Source organism: Eretmochelys imbricata, chromosome 7 (genome assembly GCF_965152235.1).
Source record: "Eretmochelys imbricata isolate rEreImb1 chromosome 7, rEreImb1.hap1, whole genome shotgun sequence".
In the NCBI taxonomy this organism is placed as follows: domain Eukaryota; kingdom Metazoa; phylum Chordata; order Testudines; family Cheloniidae; genus Eretmochelys; species Eretmochelys imbricata.
Genome location: NC_135578.1, coordinates 70,856,636 through 70,883,073, shown reverse-complemented (window position 1 = coordinate 70,883,073; position 26,438 = coordinate 70,856,636). Strand labels below are relative to the sequence as shown.

At 40.2% G+C, this 26,438-nt stretch overlaps 1 protein-coding gene across 3 annotated transcripts in view; it reads right to left on the bottom strand.

Annotated features, from left to right (window-relative positions):
- Positions 1-26,438, bottom strand: part of NRG3 (neuregulin 3) — an 877,678-nt gene that overhangs the window by 51,971 nt on the left and 799,269 nt on the right. The gene's annotated exons all lie outside the window — the stretch shown is intronic.

Here is a 26,438-nt window from a genome sequence, read left to right as displayed (position 1 = left end):
TGTAGGTGCTACTATAATTCAAATACAGACAGACACACACCTCTATACAAAAATGTTAAACTACTGCCACTGCAGTATTGGAATACCTTCCATGTAAAATCTACAGCAATAGCTAAGTCTCCAGTAAATTTCATGGAGTTTCTGCTAAACTTCTCCCTGTTCAGGGTAGAAATTCTTCTGGAAAATGGAGTTTTCGTTATGATTGTTTACATTTTATTAATTCACTTCTTTAGCAGAGAAGAGTGTGTGTTCAGTTTTGGAGTGTCATTCTTATAATGGAAGGGCCTTTTCAAAGAGGAAGGTTTTGCAGCATTTCCTTCAGATGGCCAGACTCTGGATCACCCTGATCTCCTCTGGAAGATGGTTCCATAGGCTGATCCCCTCAACTGAGACTGCTTTGTCCCCAGCTCAGACATGCTACCTTCTCAGCTTTGTGATCTACATTGTCCCAGAGAAGCACAGCTCTCATGGTAGTTCACAAATTGAAATTCCGTCTTTAATGTAGCTGGGGCTTGATCCATGTATCATTAATAAACAATAATAAATATACCCTGAGGTTACCTTATCTGTGGATGCAAAATGGATGGCAGCTATTGTATTTCTTCTTTATCGCTCTTTTACCAAATAATTCATCTCAGTTTAAAGTGTGACTGAAAATATGGTGCTTCCCTCTGTATTTCCGTATTTACACACCTAGTTAAATAAACTACAGTAATTATACTCTTAAAAGAAATACTCTAGGCAGTTGCCACATCATCTAATTAGCAAACAAGAAAAGATTCATAAGCTATAAACCAACACATCAACCAACATAAATATCTCTGCTAAAAAGTTACAATAAGAAGTCCATTTAGGGGTTACATAGTATTAAAATAGTATTCCAAAATACTCAAGAAAATACACCCTTGCCAGACCAAAATAGGAAATCATTGTGATTCAGAGCATTTTGTTTAATGAAAAGTATGGAAAGAAGGCATTTCCTAAAATATAAGAACCAGACAAAACCACTGAGGACAATTGGTACTTTGGGTCCTGGAGACCAAATCCTGCTCAGCATATGCAACATTAAATCAATGTCTCTGTTTTTATGTTATCTACTCTTTCTCCCTTTAATTCCCAGAGAAGATGCATGTCTTTCTCCTCACCTTCTGTCCCCTCATCCCACTCAGCCTGACTTTAAAGTGCTTACAAGGCTACTGATCTTTTCTGAACTTATCCCATACTATTACTGTTGCCATCAGACTTAAAAAGGATTGCCAGTGATCCATAAAAGTAACTCTTCTTCCAATACTCACTAGCACGCCATGTAGTCACATTTCATCCTATCCGGTACTGAACAAAGTGCATATAACATCCCAGAAAGTAGTCTTGTTCCTGAGTCTTTTCTGCTATGTTAAATTCACTCTTAAAGATTCTGATCAAAACTTATGCATGGACTAACTTTTTGCTCTGTGAGTAGACTCACTGATTTCATTTAGGCTACTGAGTGTGTGCAAATGGAGTACATGCTTAAGTCTTTGCAGGACCAGGTTCTAAGACTGACAACCTATTTTTCTCAATATTATCAGTTCTAAAATATATTGTTTCTGTTGTGTAAATGAGACAAATTATATGAGTACTTTGTAATGAAAAGAAAGAACATTGTTGCAAGGTCTTAGAGAACACCATACATGATGCTAACTGTGTGACTGGGACAAAAATAGATGTACTGTGACTCATTTAATTAAAACAGATTGTGCTACATTTGTAAGTAATCAAACCAATTTGGGCCTTGCTGCCCATGACTGTGAGATGCTCTTATTCTCTTGCATGTTTAGGAACTTACTGGAATATCTTTGGAAAACTTTCCACAAAATAACTATGGAGAACCACCTTGTGCATATGAGCTCATAAAATTATAGAGAAACAATAACTCATCAAAGTATTCCCCTTGGACTTCCTACTTCAATGGTGATCAAATCAAAATCAAATAGGCCCACAAATATCCAACAGAGTAATTAACTAATAAAATAAGAGAGCTGAAAAATAAAGATATTTGTTTTATTTATTCATTTTAAAATAAAATATGTTAGGTAGTATTTACCTAAGATTTGGTCTTTAATTTTAAATATACATGTACATTTATATTCACACTGTAATTTCTCCTAGAAATATTAAACCTTATGCGATCTGTTATATTCCTCACTCCCATCCTAAACAGACATGCTGGGGTTTGCTGAAGATAACTGCATGCTGTAAGACAAATTTTAAAAAACCCGTAAAAGCCCCATATCTTCTCATTGTTATGTCTGACATGAATTTGCTTCCCAAGTGTTTTTTCTCATATAAACACCAAAGCAAACTATCTTAAAATAGTTCTGTGTTTTAGTCTTTACATAAATGCCAGGAAATTCAGAGCTTATTCTATCTTCACTCCTAAGAAGTGTGACTCAGAATAGAAGCAGCAGCATGGTATAGTGGATAGCCCATAAGAAATTCTAGATTGTATTAATAAATTGTGGGCTGATTCTCTGTCCCTTTTGTGGGTATGCAGGGAGGAGGACATAATACAGGCAGCCAGACTCCTCATCACTATATAAACACTAAAAATAATTTAAGGCCCCCTGTTCAGGAAAATGCCGGGGCAGTTCTACCTTTGTGCTTCTGCGGGGATGGAAAAAGCACTGCTACAGTACCCCTTCCTCTGCACCAACCTGCAGAAGTATCTGGAGGCACAACTGGGAGACTGTGGCAACATCTGAACCCTTGCACACTCTCAACTTAATGCTGGAGAACTATGGAAGGTACTGTGCTTCTTATGTGACAAACTGTCTCCGCACTCTCCCTGGAATGGTGAGGCGCCATTCACTCTCAATATGGACCAATGAGTAAATGTCACAGTCTGAACCTGAATTTATAAGATGAAGTAGATCGGGTCCACTGTATATTGTAATTGTATCATGATAATGTCCTCATATATTATGTCTGACAACCAATACTTCAAAATATTAATGAGACCATATTACTAGATAGAGTGGCCTCTACCTAAAATAGCAAAGAGACCATATTGTGTATATGCAGAAGACAGCAAAAGAAAAGATGAGTGTTTTACCTTTACTTTTGGGATGCCTTAATTTTTGAGTGCAAAATTTCACAATATAACTGTTGCATTAGAACTAATGTTTTGTGTGTAATAAATTAAGTATGGTGGAAAGTCATCATAATGGAAAAATAATGCAAAGATGCACACTTTCTTTCAAGACCTTAGCGTCTCAGCTATTTCAGGCACAGGCTAGTGAGCTGAAAAACAGTATTCTGTGCATGGATGTACCAAAAAGTATTCCTCTATTAAATTATTTCTATCAAACTTGTCCCCTAAACAATTTCCACCTTTCTTTTGTTTTCCCCTCTCCGTTTAAATGTAGAAAGATAAAGAGGGAAATTTGATATACAGTAGAACCTCAAAGTTATGAACACCAGAGTTACAAACTGACCAGTCAACCACACACCTCATTTGGATCTGGAAGTACACAATCAGGCAGCAGCAGAGACCAAAAAAAAAAAAAAAAAGGCAATACAGTACAGTACTGTGTTAAATGTAAACTACAAAAAAAAAAAGGGAAAACAGAATTTTTCTTCTGCAGAGTAAAGTTTCAAAGTTATATTAAGTCCATGTTCAATTGTATACTTTTGAAAGAACAGCCATGTTTTGTTCAGAGTTACAAACATTTCAGAGGTATGAATAAGCTCCATTCCCGAGGTGTTCCTAACTCTGAGGTTCTACTGTATCTCTGAAAATATAGGTATGCTAGGAGTGAAATGCCGACAGTCCCAGCAGCACCACAATGGCAAGAGCAGAAGCTTACTGTAACATGGTATTTTGATTTACCCTTTTTTAAACAACAAAGTTGTGATTCTGAAGCTACATTGATTTTAAATTTGGTTCCCTATAAACTAATGATTTCCTTTGGTCTCAGGGCAAGTTTAGAATTTGTGTCAGGTGTAATCGGCACTCAAATCTAACTATCATTATAAGTCTTAATTAGGTAGTTTCAATGCAATAAATTCATTAAATCTTAGATCTGAAATAGCTTCATAGACAGTTAATGGGATCAAGGGGTGACTCGTTCTTTACAAAAAAATGGCTGATATTACTGATTAGGAGTTTTCATGTATTGACATTCCATCACTAAGACAACATGATTCCATTAGCAGGCTTATCCATTCGCATTCCATTTTTGCTAAGAGTGATAATGTCATTCACTTATCAGTGAAATTCATTATCTGAGTCCCATCAGGCTTGTTTTAGTTTGTTGTTTTCCTTCATGAAAAATTCAGTCTTAACATTTGTCATGCAGATTCCATGTACCAGCAAACAAATACCTGCCATCACCCGTACAAATGATCTTTTGATTTGTTTAAATGTGAGGTGAGTTACAAAATAATCTGAAGAAAAAAGCCCAGCTAACTTCCAGCTAAACAGGACACTGCCTGCTGCCTGTGAGAAAAAAAAAGATAAACAGCTGGCAGAGACTAACTGTTTTTCCTAATGTCCAACTATTAGGTTGGACATTAGGGAAAAGCTTCATAATTGTCAGGGTGGAATAAATTGTCTAGGGAGGTTGTGGAATCTCAGTCATTGGAGATTTTTTGAGCAGGTTAGACAAACACCTGTCAGGAATGGTCTAGAGAATACTTAGTCCTGCCATGAGTGCAGGGGACTGGACTAGAAGACCTTTCGAGGTCTCTTCCAGTCCTATGATTTTATAACTAGTACCAGCAGCTACAGAGCTTTTTTTAGCCAATGTGCACAGTGATCTGAACGAGCCTGAGTTGAGAGGGATAGACTGGCCCTGGAAACCTGATATGCTAAGAGTTACCTAACAGGTCTGGCAAATCACCTATATTTTTATCTGCTCTAAGACACTGGTAACCATTTTAATTTATGATACCTCAGCCACCATCAAGGACAGGAACTAAGGTTACACTGGAAAATATGTGCTACCTGCTGGAATTGTTGCTGTTTCTACCTGGAAGCTGATTCATTTATATTAGCATCATCTCAGGGTATGCACAGCCTATCTTACTTCAGTTTCATCATTACACATTCCTCAGACAGGGTAAGGTGTTGGGAGCAGAATCAGAGATGTTCCCAACATTCCGAAAGAAGCAACACATTTCTCCCAAAGGGGCAGCAGTATAACTAGAATGGGGGGAGTCAAGAACAAAGGCTGCACAGATTCTACAGCATTTGTCAACTCCCACCAGATGCACCAGCAGAAGAATGCTGACCAAAAGTTCATGTTTAACTTAACCAAACTAACCTTTGCTAATCAGTTATCAGGGAGACAAACATTGGAGATAGAGATTGGGGTTCAGGCCGACAGAGTGAATGCTCCTGATTGCCATATTTTGAAATACTGTTTCCTTCTACTCTTTGCCTAAGATGGCTGGGATGATGACATGTAGGGAGTGGAAGAGGAGGGCATAGTCACTGATGAACAGGGACATTGAAATCTTATTGGCTAAGATAAGGAACAAAACCCCTTGTCCCTTGGTGGCTGGGAAAGGAAGCTTCCACTTTAACACCTAAATTCCCTTCTCCACACTCACAAAGGACTCATGTTGCAGGAAAGAGAATAATCATGATGTTGAAACTCGGAGCAGAAAAGCTACAAGGACTGATCCCTCTCACACCTCCCTTAGGCAATCAGCATCATCAGGGTCCTTAGCTGTGTGGAAAGCCTAAGATAGACAAAAGCCCCTCAGCATCTGCAGCATCAGTGGCAATGAGTCATCCACCCGGCAGAGGCTGAACGATGGCAATGCCCCAGTTACAGTAAAGTCGACAGCAGGAGCACACATGAGAAAGCGTCTCTGTGGGACAGTTGGAGGACTTGGGACTCATGTTCAACCCCCTAGAATTCCAGATAGTACGGTGAAAGAGTCTCACCATACCCTACTGCTATGCCAGCCAGGGTAGAACAGCTAAAAAGTACGTTGTGGAGTGTTTACTGTCACATAGCCTGAATCACTCATCCTTACTCAGATGAGAATGCAGAATCAGGCTCACAAATAGTTGTTTATTATCACAGTTGTTTATTACCTGCCCTCTAGCATCTGCCACAGGCAGTTTTTAGCATAGTAGATGTAATTGTGACTGACAGGCAAAGGTCTGACTCTGTGAGTGCCACGGAGAGAATCACGTGATCATTCTGAGTGATAACGGTGCCTGTAGTGAGGTGAAAGAGTGTGCAGGACAGAGAAAATGAAGAAAATGTGGAAGGACTCTTCTGATGTTAAATCAGTTTTCACAGCATGCAACAAGTCAAACCAGCCAGCTAGCATTTCAACATTTCCCTTGTGTGGCATCCTTGACCATTGTCATCCAGAGGCTTTGAAAACATCTGAAATGGTTTTGGCAGACACTTCCACAATATTGTCACTCCGAGTTAATTGTGAAGGTTTCACACAGCTCTCACTGAGAGAGAGAATTTACAGGATTCCCTCAGCCATAACCTTACACTAGGATCTACCTGGAATGTAGATCTGCAAAAGGTCATGAAAGCTTTTCTTCACAAAGAACTCCATCTGTGCGCGCGTGTGTATGCACACATGCTATCAGCTTTCGTTAAGTTATTCCATTATTGTGATTTCTTTTTCTCAAAGCCCCAGTTGCTGAAATCATGTGATTACATCACAATCTCAGTTTACATTTAAAAAGAAAACGACAGGAAGTTTCTAGCTGAAAGGCCAAAATCCATTTGCTGTGGATGTAAGATCTTAACTAGTTTCTGCTGAGAACTTTTCATACATGCTTGGATGAGGACTAGCTAACAAAGGACAATACATGGCTAAGAGAAAGCTGGAGTAAACAGATAACCTTGTGTGTTTCCAGTCAATGAGCGGAGTCAGCATGACTCCAGATGGTGAGTTGTAACTGGCTGTCCTTATCACAAGTTATAGACACACGAAGCGCTAAGAAGGGCCTCCAAGGTAACTCCCTGGTACTGATGCCAGAACAGAGTTCAGGGAAAGGTCTAACATGACTGACATGAGTAATGACACCCTCCCCTCATAGATGTATGCCAATCCAGTTCACAAACTTGCATGCATAAAACTATAAACAATTGTTATTTTTAGATACTAATTACTGCTTTTTTGCTTTAAATCTCCAGGAATATACCTGTTGGCCAACCAGGAGAGCTTCTACCTCATTCACCTGGACCCCAAAATTAGAATTTAACCTATATACTTTAATAGAAACAGTTTAAGGGTAATTACCTATGTGTTAGCAATACGTTAATTTGAACCATGGGCGGATCTATTATGTAATCTTTTAGGCCAGTGGTTCTCAAACTAGGGCCGCCGCTTGTTCAGGGAAAGCCACTGGAGGACCAGGCTGGTTTGCTTACCTGCCGCATCCGCAGGTTCGGCCAATCGCGGCTCCCACTGGCAGTGGTTCACTGCTCCCAGGCCAATGGGGGCTGCGGGAAGTGGCGTCCAGCACATCCCTCAGCCTGCGTCACTTCCCGCAGCCCCCATTGGCCTGGAGTGGCAAACCACGGCCCGCAGGAGCTGCAATCGGCTAAACCTGTGGACACGGCAGGTAAACAAACCGGCCCGGCTCGCCAGGGGCTTTCCCTAAACAAGCAGTGGCCCTTGTTTGAGAACCCCTGTTTTAGACCATTGGCTTATTGTGCTTACCTTGTCTTGCTGCTAAAACCTATCCAGGGGCTTGGGAAAACCCATCCTTGTTGCTTCTTTCTGCCCAATGAGCACCCTATATAATATATTTTAATCAATTGTTCTGCAGTGTCTCTGAGCCTAATAAGCAAAGTGACACTCCGCTAGCATTGTGCGTAATAAACTCCTGTGCTTGACTCTAAATGGTGTCCATTTCTGATCCTTCACTAGCCTCCATAGTCATGAAGAAAAGTTTGAAAACATGAACCATAAAGGCTCAAAAACCAGAAGAAAAATAAAAAACGAACCAACCTTTTTTCTTTCTTTTAAGTTTCATAATTTTAAGCCAATTTCATGGTTCCTGGGGATTGACTCATGATTTTGGAAATGGCTGTGGTTGGCAATAGCCTATACACAGACACACATGCACACGTAGACACACACACTATTTGCCTGATCTTTCAGCCCTTTCAAACTGAGCTTTCTTCAAAGACAACGAGTTATCCCTCGTTCTCTCAGCAGATGGTTGTGAAGTCCAACGCTCTGTATATTTCCTGTGTGGGAAACTATGGTTTTACTCTTCCACTGGAACTGTCAATCAACCAGCCTCCCCTCCCCTCTTTTTTTTGGCTGTCTCTCAGCAGCTCTTTTTTGCCTCCCTGCCATCTCTCTTCCATCCAGCCTCTTTCATTTTTATTTTATTTGTGCTCTTCTGCTTTTTTATATTGCGCTTCCAATTCCCTTTTATCTTCCTGCCATTTCCCTAATCCTCTAGGAGAGATGATCAAAGGCACAAATGGCAGTTAGGACCAAACATCCACAAAGACAAAGGGAATTAGGTACCAATTGCTATTTCTGTCTTTGAAAATCTTCCTTTTTAAAATTTTCTTTCCCCTTTTTCTGGCCAGGATCAGCACATAAACATTTAAATTAGAGAAACTTACTTGCAATATTCATTTTTTTTCTGCATCAAACTGAAATTTAGTTTAACCAGTTTCTCTCTGAAAATTCTATACACAAAGGCTCAGCTGGGCCTGCAACTTTGTCTAGGCCCTGTGTTGCTCAGCTCTGCTGCTATGGTGAGAAAAGGAATAAGCAGTGAGTGCGTTATTTAGGTACATTTTACTGATTCATACAGATGCTCTTCACTTCCTATGTGTGTTATTGCTGAACATATTACGATTGTTTTATTTACCTATTTAAGGTCTAATACAAATCCCGATGAAGTTAATGGTACTTTTTTCATGACTTCAACGGGTTTTGGATCAGGTGACAATCATTACATTCTTAGTATTTTTAAAAAACACTTTAAAAGTGTTTTGTGATACCTTTGTTATATAAAAGATACTACCTGATACAATCCCTTTTATCCAAAACTCTTTTATCTCAACCTCCACATTATCGGAATCCTTTCCTTGTATCTCATACTGGAGAACAAGGAACGGATTCAGATAATGTGGAGGTAAGGAGGTGGTGGAGGATGAGCCACTGGCCGCAGGGAAGGCCACCTTGTTGCTTAATGGCTCCTGCAGCATTTCAGGGATCCCTCCACTGCTCCAGTGTTGTAGAAGTGAGTGAGCAGGACTGTAACAGCGGAGCTGCAGAGGGGACACAGAGCTGCTGCAGGGCCAGTGACACCCAATCCCTGCAGGCCCAAGGGTTGGAAGGGAGGCTGTGGTCCTGCAAGACGGAGCAGTCCCTTGGCTGAGACTGTGAGGATGAGAAGGAAGGATGAGCCCCAGCAATGGGGGAGGCCTTCCCACTGCTGAATGGCTGTTGCCCTATTATCTGAACTCCTGATTACCCATATAAAATCCGTATCCCTCTTGCTAGCTGGATAATTAGGAAAACACTGTATATGTATAAGAATAAACTTATATTTATTTTGACATATGAGGTTTGGTATTTGAATGTTGCCTTAACTGGTGGTGCTTGTTTTGTGATTGTAAGCCCCGTGATAGCCATCAGACCGGCTAACATCTAGCATATCATGGCCTGTGTTGCCGTGTTGGTATTTGGTTTTATTTCCAAATGTCACAATGCATGTTACCCACAAAGTTGTGCCATTGCAAGTTGTAAGAGAATACATTAATACAAACCTCACCAATATATCTTATGGAAGTCTCACTCCATTAGCCCATTTGCTACAGATTGCTAGTATGCAACAGTTGACTCAAATCTACTACTACCAACAAAAAGAAAGATGCCAAAAATAAATGTGACAGATATTGCTGATGGTCATGCTGTCACTGACCTATCAAGTCAAACTACAATATTCCCCTGCTGCTGTCTTTAGTTCTACTATTGCTGTTATACCTAGGATGCCTGAGTTGGTGTTCAACAAAATAATTAATGAAAACACAGTGTTAGCACTGGATGGGAACCTGTGAAGATGACTCTGCTACCCCTGAAAAATGTCTATGTCCCTTTGTCTTTCCTCCTCCTCCTCTCCCACTAAAACAGAAGCATATTGCACTACCTGAGCGTGCCTTTTATAGTCTCAGGAAAAACAAAAGAGGAGGTGTGATTAATTCCTCCAACGCAGATTTCTGTTGGATCACATTCTGTTTAATTCCCTAAGGGGCACTGTTGTAGGTAAACCAGCAAATTTATATTATTTAGACACAGATAGTTCTAAACAGGACTCTACATGCATCAGGAAGGCATATCTAATTAGCAGAAAGAAAAGGAATAATAGTGGCACTTTAGAGACTAACCAATTTATTTGAGCATAAGCTTTCGTGAGCTACAGCTCACTTCATCGGATGCATACTGCGGAAAATACAGAAGATGTTTTTATACACACAAACCATAAAAAAATGGGTGTTTATCACTACAAAAGGTTTTCTCTCCCCCCACCCTACTCTCCTGCTGGTAATAGCTTATCTAAAGGGATCACTCTCCTTACAATGTTCCAGAGTAATAGCCGTGTTAGTCTGTATTCGCAAAAAGAAAAGGAGTACTTGTGATGAATCCGATGCATCCGATGAAGTGAGCTGTAGCTCACGAAAGCTTATGTTCAAATAAATTGGTTAGTCTCTAAGGTGCCACAAGTACTCCTTTTCTCCTTACAATGTGTATGATAATCAAGGTGGGCCATTTCCAGCACAAATCCAGGTTTTCTCCCCCCCCCCCCCCCGACCTTGATTATCATACACATTGTAAGGAGAGTGATCCCTTTAGATAAGCTATTACCAGCAGGAGAGTAGGGTGGGGGGAGAGAAAACCTTTTGTGGTGATAAATACCCATTTTTTCATGGTTTGTGTATATAAAAACATTTTCTGTATTTTCCACAGTATGCATCCGATGAAGTGAGCTGTAGCTCACGAAAGCTTATGCTCAAATAAATTGGTTAGTCTCTAAGGTGCCACAAGTACTCCTTTTCTTTTTGCAAATACAGACTAACACAGCTGTTACTCTTAAACCTATCTAATTGGCTGCTCTCTTATTCCAAATCCCAACTCCTTACCCTAACCTTTTCTTCCATAGCATGGGAATCAAAATGTGATCAGGGGCTGAAGAGACTGAATTGCAATGGAAGATTAGTGCTAGATTGTGCCAAAGAGTCGCCACACTGCATATAAGCTATTGTGGAATTGCACTCCTCCAGAGGCCATTCCCTTCCTAAGCTCCCAGGTATCTGTGCGTGTATGCAGCCTGCTCCACTGGTGAGGCCAGCTCACTTTGTGAACCAGTGCAACTGGGTTCTGAGGGCTGCAGAGTATGTCAGAAGCATTGCCTCCTCCCTGCCCCCTTTGGGGCACACAAAGGGAGCAGTATCCAGGACCATGATTGTCCGTGGGCCTCCCCCGCACTTGCAGCTCTTAGCACAGGGCTAGTCACAGTCTGGGACAGATATCAGAAGAAAGCCTAGTATGTACTACTGACAAGAAGTTTATCAACTAACATCCCAAAGAAAGTGGTGGAAATCCCATTGCTTGGCACATTTAAATCTAGACAGGACAAAACAATGGGCAAAATCTAGACAATGGGCAAAATGAAACAATCCTACACTGGCAGAGAGAATATTTAAGCTCATAGGGTAACTCTCACAAACCAAGCTCCTCCTTTAGCCCTGGAGGTGTTGTGCCTGTTGAGGGATAATGCACCCAGGAGTTTATGCTGAGCTTATGCAGTAGCACCATAAATCCATTAACATGGGTGGCGGCTTTAAGACACAATTCAGCCCTTAGTCTGAGAGAATGATCAGCCGGTAACATTCTCTATTCACCCACACTGAGAGAGCCACTGAAAGCATTTGGCAGTGACTACAGAGAGCAAGCTACCAAACACACAGTTACTTTAGTGTCAATTTCTGTGTGCATACCCTGGTGCGTCAGTTACAGCACAGACTATACTTGTACCACCAATAGGTGCAGCACATACCCTATTGGGGAAAAAAAAAACATGAAGATAAATTAAAAAAAACCCAACAAAAACATACTTGCTTGGTCAAAACTGCATGAAACTTTTACTAAATTACAAAAACAACGATAGGTCAATTGCAGTGACCTACCCCCTACCCCACCCCAAAAGCCTTACACTTAAAAAAAATACAGAAAAAAATGCCATTGATTCAAAATCAAGGATATAAGACTTCCTTGTAATGTCTAAATTCCTGTCCTGGCAAGCTCCTCTGGCCCTGATTCAGCAAAGCACTTAAGCATGTGTTTAATTTCAGCGTTACATTTTCACAGCTTCATACACTTAAAGGCAGAAGGAACCATTAGATCATGTAGTGTGACCTCCTGTATATCACAGGCCATTAAATTTCACCCAGTTACCACTGTATTGAGTCCAATAACTTGTGTTTGTTTAAAGAAATTCCAGTCTTGATTTGAAGACATCGAGAGATGGAGAATCCACCAGTGCTCATGATAGTTTCTTCCAGTGGTTAATCACCCTCATTGTTAAAAAAAAAAAAAAAGTGTACCTATTTCCTGATTTGAATACATCTGGCTGGCTTCAGCTTCCAGCCACTGGTTCTTGTTATGCCATTCCTCAATTAAAGAGCCCATTCCTAGATTAAAGAACCCATTAGTACCCGTTTTTTTTCTCTCTGTGAAGATATTTAGATACTGTAATCAAGCTGCCTCTCAATCTTCTTTTCGATAAAATAAGCAACATTGAGCTCTTTGCTTTAAGTGCTTTGCTTTAGATCTAACCACATGCTGAACTGGGGGATCTGTATTTGGATAGGCCCCTGCTCCCATACGAAACCCCATAAATCTAGGGGGCTTTCTGTTGGCTCAGGGTCTTCCCATGTAGGGTAACTTGCAGGACTGGGGCCCAAATCAGTATCTATGGATGTTGAAGAAACCACAACTTCAAATGTTAAACATTTTTTGCTTTATCACAATTGGGCCATACTGACGCAAATATTTTAGGTGATAGGTGGATCATTTACCCTCATTAGTAATTTACTTGTCATGAATATGAGCTCCTCCATCACTCCTATTAATACCATGTTGACACGCTATATACCCACCTTTGCATAAACAAAACTATTTAAATAATGAATTATGCCTACCTTAAAATGGTCTTTGGGCTCCACACACAAAGGAAACACATTATAGGACCAGGACAAACAGAAATCAAGAGAAACTGCTAGAGGGCTGAAGTGACTGATCTACAGAAAAGAAAATTAAGGCCACCTTGTGCCAGATAGGAGCAGCCATCGCTGTGCCGGATAGAAACAGCTCTTAATGATGCGTGTGGTGTGGAACTCCATTGCTCCAGAGGTAGCTCCTTCCCCATACTCCCATGAGCACAGACAGCACTTGAGAACTGGGTGTCATTGGGATCTTACTAATTGGTATCTTTCTCTAAAAGCATCACTTCTTAAAATATTTTAAATGGTGATTTCATATTTCCTTTTTACAAAGGACACCTCTTTCTTACAAATCACCTCCTTTCTTATTGGTTATTCCATTCCCATCTGTAATATGCTAAAACTTTGGGTCTATCACAAAAATCACAGCCAATGCTAAGGACCCTCCTTGGAGAGGTAAGAAAAGAACTCTCTCACAATGGCTCAAACAGTTAAAACCACTGACCACAACTCTTTGGAACATCGATCATTTTAAATTATGAGCTACTGAGAAAATCATTTGAACTTTATTGGTTTATAATGAGTTCCTGAGCTGTGACTAAAGCTCAAGCCTATAAAATTAATTCCAATAGACACTTTGGGTGACTTGGTATTTTGTTTTGTTTTATCTGATCTACTCCAACATTTTTAATACAGGCTGCCTCGCAAACATTAAGGCTGTGATCCAGCAAAGCACCTGTGCATGTGCTTAACATTAAACCTATAAGCAGTGAAATCATCAGGACTGTTTATGTGCTTAGAGTTAAGTAAATGCTTAAGCGTTCTGCTGGACCCTGGTACAGTTAACATTCATTCTATTTCTCTTCTTTTCCTATATAAGACTTGTGAAAAGCCTGTATCAAGGCTTCCACCTAAATTATTTGTTATTGCTGTTGTTAAAAAAACATGCATGTTAACTGAACATTTCATGCAACTGTTTGGGAAAGCACCTGCCCTTCTGCTGGCTTGCATATTCTCCTCCTCTCTATGTCCTCTACCTCAAAATGTCTGGAAAATATCCCACAGAAGGAAACTGCTTTTCACAGTAACTGCATGAACAAGCTGAAGGATGCACTACCCCAGCGTAAGGTCGGTTTCCAAGTGGATTCTGACCTGCATCACAAGTAACCAAAAGTTCCAGATATCATGCTGAGTGGGCTGCACATGCCATGGCTTGTTACACTTGCAGCATTAGGATTGCTTCTTGATTTTCTTGGTTTGTAGATTAGACATTGTTCAAGATACAGTTTGAACTATCCATTCGGTATAAACTGTGTATTTTTAACCAAACAATTACTTGTCTACGTAGCATACTAAAGGTAAATACCCATATCTGGAAGGGCTGTGGTGGACAGACAATACACAGAAATATTAATTTCCCCCATGACTGTGTGTGGCAGAGTTTTATGTACAGTCTGTGTCTCTAGAGTCATATGAGTGCGCAGCCTCAAACAAACATTGCTAGTACATTTTGGGGCTGTGTACAGCTTAATGGACATGTCTAACTGAAAAACTAACTCAGGTAGGAGAGGTCCAATAATCTGGAGTAAGACAACTCACACAGAAGAAGGCTGAGTAGCAAATAATAATGTGGCTCATAGGTGTCTCTTTGACCTAGCTTTGTGTCAAAATTTGAAAAGATACAGTTCTTTTAAAAGCCACTACACCCAGATGAAGGTCTAAGTTAATGGAGGGCAGAGCAGATAGGCAGTTGCTGACATCTGCTACAGTTGTCATGGTACAGAGGGAAAGGGTGAGAGGAAATGAGAAGGGAAGGCATCAGAAACGATATTAGCAGACAATGAGCCATTTTAGTGCAATGGAACAGCTGAGGGAGGTTGGGAAGAAACATTCTGAAATGCAATTTAAATAACGTCAAAAATGTTTCCCTTTCTGATTGACCAGTTGCATATGGCTGTTAGTAGTTTGCTAGTCTCTGTTAAATGTGGATCTTTTGGGTGAAAGGTATATCTCTTCACATTTCATTCAATAGCTTTCAATATTTAAGATTAATTCCTCCCCCATCCTTCCCAACTGCTCATTTTTATTCAAGCAGAATCCACTTTGCAGCATTGTAAACTATGTAGTGCGGAAATGGATGTTGGTCTCATTCCTTTTCTAGCATTTTTTTAAAAAGTGTTTTAATCATTCTAAAATTCTTAGCATCATGTTTAGTAAAATAGGGTCTGATCCAAATCAACCGAAGGCAATAAAGCACTTCTTGTGACCTCAAAGGGTTTTGTGTCAGGCCCACAATGCCTAACCTACTTCTTTCAGACATCCAAACATTGCCAGAAGATACATTTAAATATGTCAATTTTTTTAAAGCTGTGTTTTACTTTTTATAGTGCACAAGGGTGAAAGTGTTCTTTGTGATGAAGGACAGGAGCAGAGTCCAAGCTGTTGATATAGCTCAATATCTGAACATATAATCTATTACACTTTGAAATCTACTGTATGCTCTGCAGGTTCCAGCAGTCTACACAGTGTAAACTGTTCACACAATATAGTCTCTCTGATACTGGTATCGTACAAGCCACTGAAAATGCACAGTCTAATAATACTTTTTTTCTTGTGTGTCAACAATATGTCAGTTATTCCTGTTGCTAATGTCACCAGGAAGAGATCTCTAAAACCAAGAGGGTAGCCCTAGGTAAGGGAGAGTCTTCCTACTATTCAAACTTTGACCTATTCACCATTAAATTGTTTCCCAGGAAAAATGAATGAACAAGAAAAATAAAACGCTGCTACATTCCAGAATCAACCTCTTCACAATGGTTACCTATACAATAAACTCAGATTTCTTTTAAAATCAGGTTTTGTTTTCCCTTTTTAAAAAAGTGACCATTGCTGTCCAGTTAATTTCTGGACAGCATGATCGATTCATTTCCATGCCAATCTCACAATGCTCTTCCAAGTTTACAGCTGTTTAACATCATTGAGGATATCCAAGCTCTGGAAAGAAATGAAAAAGAATAGGTATATTTGTTAGTTCGTGATAGACTAAATTGTTGGAGTTTTTGCAGTGCAGGTTTCCATGTGACATTTTTGTATGGAGGAAATTGACAGATATGAATCATTATCCTCTTTGGAACCCAAAACAGATCTCTAGTATACTGACGATGCTAAAAGGATAGGACCAATTACAGTATTGATCCAAGATCCTTGCCATAATCATTATATAATTTTCACCATGACCATCAAAAAGTAGAGAAATGGCAAGTAGAAATATCAATTTGTTTCCTACTGGACAACAACAATAAAAACACACCAACCTTCCCCCAAAACCTATATAATAAAGTGGGTGGGATTAAAATGTTCTACCAGAAGATGAGCGCTAGTAGTGGTCTCAATATTGCAAAGAACATGGAAGAGACAAGGTCTCTGCCCCAAGAAGTTTATCCTCCAAACAATCTAACAAACCATTGACACCAGTTTCTTTTTTGATATGCGACCATAGCGAGAGCACCCATGAAAACACAGACTGTTTTTGTCTTGTTTGCAACAAAACACACAAGGACAAATTCTCTGCTGCTGTATTTCCATTGATTTTGGTCGTGTTAATCCAGACAAAATGTGGCCCATAATCTTGGCAAGCAATATTGGAAGTATGTTAGATAACCAACTAAACTCAGCATGAAAATCAGTATTCTTCCTCTCACTATGTTCCTCCTTTAAGACAACATGGTGCAACTTCCTTGGTGACATTCAGTTCTCCATCTGTGTGAACAGCTTGTGTTTTCATCTGTGTAGCAAGATCTTTTGCCTTTTCTCTCAGTGAAGTTCTTGGCCACTTTAGTACAGGCCTGACAGAAACAGGTAAGAAGACTAATTCTTAGTCCTTCCATATAGCGTTTTCATTTGGTTATTTGCTGTGTTAGGATTTTCTCTCTTCTGAGACTCATTTTCTTCATCTCAGTTTTTGAGATTGAAATTTACTCCAAATGATGTTAGTTACAGCTGAGCCATGTTTATCTAGGACCCACATTTTCTAAATTAGTAGAAGTTTTGTTCCACTTGGAGAGTACAGCAAGAGAGTAGATGGAGCTAGTGAAATGATTCTGGTCTCATTTGTAATAGTGTAAGAGGAACTTCATTGAAATTTATAGATTTACTCTGCAAAACCAGTGAGAAACCAGAATCAGAACAACATGTCACCATATGTTGCCTGGAGCAAGATCAATCATCTATACTTGAGCTCTGCTCATATACTTTGTATTAACTGTTTCTTTGTGAACTGATTATCCAAGATGTTCCTGATGTCTGCCACATGGAATCTGAAGTGTTCCAAAAAAGCAGGAGTCAATTCTTACCAAGTATAACACAGGAAATCAATTACCAGTCATGTGGCCTGATTAAGCAAATACTCCATTCAGCATGTCCCCTATTAAGTGATGACAAATATCCTGCTTTTAGGAATATTTTCACAGAAGATGCAGTGTTTGAAATAAACCATATATTTGCCTAGACAAAGATTTTTGAACTCTATATCATAACATTTTGGAAAATTGGACTCTTCTGTGCACTGAACTTAGTGCCTATCTGCCTTCATCCTAGTTCCTGCTCCTCCCCTTTAACTTCAGCATCCTCTGAGCTGTAGCTCACGAAAGCTTATGCTCAAATAAATTGGTTAGTCTCTAAGGTGCCACAAGTACTCCTTTTCTTTTTGTGAATACAGACTAACACGGCTGTTACTCTGAAATCTTACTATAACAACATTCTGATTTATTAATTCACTGACTAAAATTACATTTTTTTTTCTGCTTCCAACCTGCATCTTGTTTTGGTTTAAATGCATTAAAAACTTCATCCAATTTATCATGCCACTACACACCAAGGAGCCAAAGAACCTACGGTAGAGTATCATGAGATAGCAGTCATTCCTGACCTATCTTATTTAAATTTATAGAGATAATCATAACTGACTGACACCTCAATCAAATTTTATGGATGTCTCCAAATTCATTGACTCATTGAGATCACTTATGAGACATAAGCCTCAGTAGAAGAATGCTCCAAAGTGTGTATTTTTGCTGCAATAAATTCACTAGCACAAGCCAATCACCAAGAAATGATTTATGGGTATATTCTGTACCTGTAATATATTTATGATCTATCAGTTTACTTAACTTAAGGATTTTTATCTGTAAAAGTGTGAACATTTGTGTGATTTTACCCTAAGGATAATACTTGGATAGTTTGAATTTTGAATCAAGGATTTTAATAATCTTTGCCAAAAATTAAGGTCAATTAATCTGTTATTCAATCATATTCAGTTTGAATGTAATGCTCTCTGAAATATTTTGGTTGGCCTCATGCTAAAATTCACATATACACAAACTCATTAGACTGTACCAAGGACTCAACATTTGTTTTTCTTTCTTATGGAAAACTGAGTTTTCAGCAAACGGAAAGTTTCAAAAACAATTTTCATAAAAATGTTAATACAAATATCCCAGAAAATTCTGCAAAAAATGCAAAGTGGGTCCACTTCAAATCCTGTGAAATGGAAACAACTTCAATTTTTTTCATTGACATTGTTTTCATGTTTTACAACAAACTGTATTATATAATATGTATTTGTTTACTTATTTAAACGTGTACATCTAACTAAGTACCTACCCAGAGTTCTTGGTGTTTTTAGTAAATATTTAAAACAGAATCCCAGACTATAATCCTGCAGGTAGTTATGAACATGGGGCTTCATCTAAAACTCATTGAAGTCAATGGGAATCTTCCCATTGTGTTGAATGGGCTTTCCATCAGGCCCATGCATAACTTTACTGATCTAAGTAAAGTTATGCATGTGTGGAACCATTTTTAGGAACATAGGCCAAATCACCAACAACAAAACCAGTTCAGTAGCGAACAGTGAGTTCAGAGCATATTAGCAACCTGCAGCCGAGATCAGTTCTTCTCACAGAAGTCGATTTCACAGAACAGACAAATACTTTATAAGGAAAAGAAAAAAAACTCTTTTCAGAAAGAGGTCTGATGATTCATTCCTCAGCCAGCTAACACAATGCACATGTCAATCGAGATGATCAGCATTTGGCTGTTACACAGACACCACAATCCAAACAAGGAAAATAAACTCTGTACACGTTCCTGACAAAAACCTTCCCTGTGGAGAGCTGTTTCTCAAAACAGCAGCAGCCGCAGCCGCCTCTAATATCATATGGGCTGCCTTATGTAAGGCTGACGCTTATTGTTCCTCGACCACCTGAAAGAGTTTAAGCCCCCTTCCCACATTCCTTCTAGTTTAATGTTGAATCACTCTGCCAAGAAGTTGAGGCAGAGGGACCAAGAACATGAAAGCTCCTTCCAAAGTCCTAGAATATCTGTACCACCCATCACAACATAGAATCCTTGACATCAGTGGGATTTTGGTATGTGTATATTTATTTCATGTTACATCAAAAAAAACCCCCAACAACCTATCAATGTTGTAACCACCTATCAATGTTGCAAGCTCAAGTACTCAAAGTTTAGGAGATGGCAGATTTAATTCACTGAATGGGGTCCTGTGGAAAAAAAATAAGTACCCACATAATTAAAGATTTTATTTTAATGCATATGCACTGGGGGGGGGGGGAACAAAGCTTGCCTGAGTAACCTTAATTCTAGCATTTCTTATTTTCTGAGTGCTTGACTTTGCAACCTTAATATATCATGTAATTTCCAGAGTGTTATTAAAAATAAACTATCAAAAGTTTCACCATGTGGGACCCTATTGGTACTTCACCCTAGTCATCAACTAGGTTGGGACCTTTAGCTCTATAGCACAAAGCACCACTGCCACTTGAGCTAACAGAGTAACAGGAAGCATTAGGAATTTGTTCTCTTGTATGTTGACCTGCCACTAGAAAGAGAATGGAGAGACACACTTTGCCAATGGGTTTCACAGCTATTTGTTGGACAGCAAAGGTATGATGAGACACAGGAATAATAGGTTCAACTGCAAGTTCATCACGGGAGTAAACTCTAGTGGTTACAGAGCCTTCTGCCCCCTGTCCTTACCTTCCCCTCAGTCTCTCCTTTCTGTTCCTTTCCTCCCAGCTCATGTCTGTCCCCCTTTGGATGGACTTCTGCCCCATCCTCCCTCAGCTCCTATCTTCTCCACCTCCTGGTTCATGCCACTGCCTACGTTCCTCTTTCTGTATCCTCCCCCATCCCCAGCCCCACCCCTTGCTCCTATAACCCCCATCTTCTGCCCTCTTCTGCTCCTGCCTGTAACCCCCAACCCCAGGCTACAGTTTCCCCAAATTTCTGTCCCAGAGCTCTTTCCTCTGCATCCCACCACGTTATTCCTCACCCTCTACATTTGAGTCAGGCTGTTCCTCCTTCTCCCTAATTCTACCTGGGTGCCAGCAGGGCAAGCATTGAAAGCACAGGAGAGAGAGTCTCCCTGCTAGTTCCTGTGCCCAGCACATTTCATTCCCAGAAGCTTGAGAGGATCAACTGCAGGGAAAGTCTTTCTCAGCCTGGATGAAGCACAAAAACTCACTCTCTGGTACTGGGGCATGTACTGTGTGGTTGGCACACAGAAGCTTTGAGCAGATGGAGCATGCTCAGTGCATATGGAATCTTTAGATAATTTAGCTGCCAAACTCTAACATGTTCAGTGAACATGTGCAAATCAAGATGTTTTAGATGTCTTGTATCTAAAATAGGTTTAGATTTGATGTTTTAGAGTCTTATATCTTGGCTAAATTTGGGTAATCATAAATCATAAATCACATGTGTTTCAGAAGAAAAATGCATCACATTGCCTTAGCAAAAAATATCATCATCATCCCAATTAGAGGTTCTACATTTTTTCCTATTCCTTGACCATTGTTCAGAATTTTGGCAGTTCTCACTTAGCTTAAAATATATATACTGTAAATTGCAAATCTAAACCACTGGCTTATATGATCTGACTATTGGCTGGTAAACCACCAGGAAGTAAGTGATATTCCTTTGTGGGCACATATTTAATATTTCATCACTACAACACTCTATTGATTATAGTTTATAATCCATGGGAAGTCAACCAACAATTAGATTAACAATCAATTTATTTAAGAATTTTGTTCTGACAAAATATGTAGCTTGGCTAAATAAAAAAAATCCTCTGCAATTTCTCAACTCATGACAATATCCCAGTTTAACATCTACACTGAGAAAAGATGTAGGGAAGACTTTCTCACTGATTCTCAGATCTTTTGGAAGATCCCATTTCATTTCTTTCTATAATTCTTTTCTGCACATCCCAGCTCCCTACTGAAGTGATTAAAGGAAAGGTGAAATCTCTTGAGTTTGAGAGCACAGCACTCTCTTACACCATCCCACTGATTGGCTGGTGCAGTGTGAACTCCTCTTCTGTTTCAATCCACTTTAATCACTGCCCTTCTCCTATTGTTTCTACCTCCCATTTAGCCATAGCTCTTTCACATCTCATACTGCAGTTCTTTTTCAACTCTTCCACCAATCGCTTAGGGATGTTTTTCAATTAGTTTCTTTTGTGTTACAATAGAAGGGCTTGATCTCCTCTCACTTAGACCTGGTTTATGTTAGAAAAGATGCACCAGTGTAACTAAGGCAATGTCTACACCAGAGACCTTACAGCAGCACAGCTATACCAATGCAGCTGCGCCACTGTAAGATCTCTCATGTAGCTGCTCTATGTCAAGAGGAGAGAGCTCTTCAGTTGACGTAATTAAACCACTCCCAGGAGCGGCAGTAGCTATGTGGGTGGGAGAAACTCTCCCACGATATAGCACTGTGCACACTACCACTTATGCAGGCTAAATCTATGTCGCTCAGAGTTGTGTTTTTTCATATTCCTGAGCAACATAAATTTTGCTGACATAAGTGGTAGCGTAAACATGGCTGAAACCAATTTAACATTGATCTAATTGCACCAGTAAATTGATCTAAGTGGTTCAAGTGGCTTTCAAGGGAGGGCTATTGAGGGGGTGTTACATTCTCCACGAGGGAACCTCAGCTTTGGAACTAACACCACACTTTAACCCAATTTGAAATTGTCTTTTGATCTTCAGGGAACACTACAGAGATCACCTCTTTATCTTTTAAAGAGGGAGAAATCCAAGTAAGGGCTGTTTTTTTGGGTAAAGAGTGTTATATACTGTAATGATACTAATCCTTCACAACCTATAACAAAACCATTATAACAAAGCTGGTCAAGGGTTTTGATTAATTCTGCTCACAGTTGAAGCACAGTTTGATGAAGCTGAACCAGAGCTAGATGGGGTTATACTGATTGGCTGAGAAAAGCATTGTGAGGAGTTTTCAGCCATCTTGCACTCTTCTTTGGTTGAAGATATACCATAACTGGTTCATTCAGTCTGCATTTTAGAAATGCTGCTGGGTTCTTCACTGACGCTAAGCACTCAGCCATATCTGTAAGCAACACTTTTACCATCTCCAGTTGGCTAGGAGACTGTGTCCTATCCTTGTGGATGAAGATCTGGCTTCAATTATATATATTTTTGTTACCTTCTGACTAGACTATATCAATGCTACTTACACGTGGGCATAAAAATCAGCCCTCAGGAAACTCCAGTCATATAGAACACTGCAATCGGTCTCCTCAAAGCATGGGCTACCGAAAACACATCAAACCTGTCCTCTACTCCTTACAGTTCCTCCCCAGAAAACACCATGTTGAATTCAAGGTTTTGGCCTTGATTTTTAAAGTTCCCCATGGTTTTGGCCCAGGATACCTAAAATAAAACCTAACACTTGTGAATGAGGACTACAGATGACAACTCTGCTCCTCAGGCACAATGGAACTGCCCACAGTAAGGGTAAAGCTTGTCTGTGCAGGAGACAGATTTCTTGAAGGCCAGTCGAAGAATTGGGAATGAACTCCCACAAAAACCAGTACTGCCTTCCCCTGCAAGTATAAGGAGTACTTCACCTTTGCTTTTGCACATACTACAGTGTACATATATTCAATTATTTTAAAAAATACAAAAAACCCAATACAATTTATCCTGGGATAGAGAAAAAGAGAAAGAACAGCATGTAAGAGGTGCTAGTCATATCACTTAATGTTCCTTTGCAGGGCACTCAAATATTATGTTGAAGTGTAGAAATGCATAAAACTGAATAGAATAGTTAGCTTGTAAATAATGCAAATAGGGATAGACAGGCACTCTTTCCCTTTTTGTTGTAAAACAAAATAAATACATAAAATTAAAATCAGACAACATAGATATTTGGGGTTCACTTTTATAACCTGTATAAAAAGGAGTGGCAGAATCAGATACAACAAAATTGTTTATCTTATATCTTTGTAGATTCTTTCTAGCTAGTTACTCAGACCATTACAGCATTGTTTTCCCTTGGCTCTTGTTGATCTGATCAGTAAAGTCCCACTGAGTAAACAGCATTGAGAAAATGCCACTACTGAGAATATAGTACTTATTTATTTCCATTTATCAAATGCTTATCCCTTGTAGCTCCCTATAACCTAAAACACAACCACTTTAGAAAATTTTAGGACAAACAATACAGATTTTCAGTTGCTCAAATTAAGCAAACAGCTAATCATCCAGTTTTCAGACTGTGCAATCAAGATAACAGAACAACACACCACAGACTACAATTCCAGCCACCCACTGTCCAGAATACAAGCCAGTACACAGAGATAGCCAAAATAGGAGCTAGTAGTGAGAATTTCAGAAATGTCTATGCAAGTTAGTTGCCCAAATCCCAGTGATTTCAAAGGAAGTTAAGCAGGCAAGGCACCTAGGCTACTAGGCGCTTTTGAAAATCCCACTATAGAGTTGTATTAACAAATTCATTTCATATTTACACCCAGGTATCTTTCTTTAACTGACAAATCTGATTTCTATGATTCTGTAATATTCTGTTAACCTCCCTATCTGAAAATGTATTTGAAACATAACTCCTAATGCTGCTTTGTAAAGATCAGCCTTGGCTTAATCCAATGCACGAACACATTTCCAAACCTTTTAGTATTGCTTTTGTGTTTAGCACACTATTCTGAATACTTGTCTCAGTACTCCTCATTGTTCTGAAATAAAATTACATCATTCTTTCATAATCAGGGCCCTTAGAAAATCATTGCTAAAGGACTTTCTAGGTTGCTTGCTTTACTCTCTAATGGGCAAGAGTTTTACTCAAAGATAAAAGCAATATCCCCAATCATATGTGCTGGAACTAAGGGTGCTGCCGCGGCCCCTAGCTTGAAGTAGTAACAACAACACAAATACATGGTTTCTGCCTTCAGCAACCCCCTCTATAAAAATTGCACCGGCACTACTGTCCCCAGTGAAAAATGCTGATTCCAAACCAGCCACATCTGAAGAATCCTCAAGGTAAAAGAGCAACAAGCTCCCATCACCCTGTGTGATCTTTTCAAAAGAAATAAACAATACCATCTTAGCCCTGGTCTACACTAGCAGTTGAGGTCAAATTTAGCAGCGTTAAATCGATTAACCCTGCACCCGTCCACACGACGAAGCCCTTTTTTTCAACTTAAAGGGCTCTTAAAATCAATTTCCTTACTCCACCCCCGACAAGGGGATTAGCACTGAAATCGGCCTTGCCAGGTCAAATTTGGGGTACTGTGGACGCAATTAGGCAGTATTGGCCATTGTGACTGCTCTGGACAGCACTCTCAACTCAGATGCACTGGCCAGGGAGACAGGAAAAGGCCCGCGAACTTTTGAATTTCAATTTCCTGTTTGGCCAGCGTGGCAAGCTGCAGGTGAGTGCAGAGCTCATCAGCAGAGGTGACCATGCAGAGCTCATCAGCAGAGGTGACCATGATGGAGTCCCAGAATCGCAAAAGAGCTCCAGCATGGACCGAACGGGAGGTACGGGATCTGATCGCTGTATGGGGAGAGGAATCCGTGCTATCAGAACTCCGTTCCAGTTTTCGAAATGCCAAAACATTTGTCAAAATCTCCCAAGGCATGAAGGACAGAGGCCATAACAGGGACCCGAAGCATGAAACTTAAGGAGCTGAGGCAAGCCTACCAGAAAACCAGAGAGGCGAATGGCCGCTCCGGGTCAGAGCTCCAAACATGCCGCTTCTATGATGACCTGCATGCCATTTTAGGGGGCTCACCCACCACTACCCCAGCCGTGTTGTTTGACTCCTTCAATAGAGATGGAGGCAACACGGAATCAGGTTTTGGGGACGAGGAAGATGATGATGATGAAGTTGTAGATAGCTCACAGCAAGCAAGCAGAGAAACCAGTTTTCCCGACAGCCAGGAACTGTTTCTCACCCTGGACCTGGAGCCAGTACCCCCCGAACCCACCCAAGGCTGCCTCCCGGACCCGCCAGGCGGAGAAGGGACCTCTGGTGAATATACCTTTTAAAATACTATACACGGTTTAAAAGCAAGCATGTTTAATGATTAATTTGCCCTGGCATTCACGGCTCTCCTGGATGTACTCCCAAAGCCTTTGCAAAAGGTTTCTGGGGAGGGCAGCCTTATTCTGTCCACCGTGGTAGGACACTTTACCACACCAGGCCAGTAGCACATACTCGGGAATCATTGTAGAACAAAGCATTGCAGTGTATGTTTGCTGGCATTCAAACAACATCCGTTCTTTATCTCTCTGTGTTATCCTCAGGAGAGTGATATCATTCATGGTCACCTGGTTGAAAAAGGGTGCTTTTCTTAAGGGGACCTTCGGAGGTGCCCGTTCCTGCTGGGCTGTTTGCCTGTGGCTGAATAGAAATGTTCCCCACTGTTAGCCACAGGGAGGCGTGAGGGTGAAGGGGCTAGCCACGTGGTGGGGGGAGGCAAAATGTGACCTTGTAACGAAAGCACATGTTCTATGTATGTAACGTTAACAGCAAGGCTTACTGTGAAAGAGTGTACCCATTGTTCTATAAAATGTGTCTTTTTAAATACCACTGTCCCTTTTTTTTTCTCCTCCAGCTGCATGTGTTTCAAGGATCACAGGATCTTCTCCTTCCCAGAAGGCGAAAAAAATGCACTCGCGATGAAATGTTCTCTGAGCTCATGCTGTCCTCCCACACTGACAGAGCACAGATGAATGCGTGGAGGCAAATAATGTCAGAGTGCAGGAAAGCACAACTTGACTGGGAGGAGAGGTGGCGGGCTGAGGAGAGTAAGTGGCGGGGCTGAAGAGAGGGCTGAAGCTGAAAGGTGGTGGCAGCGTGATGAG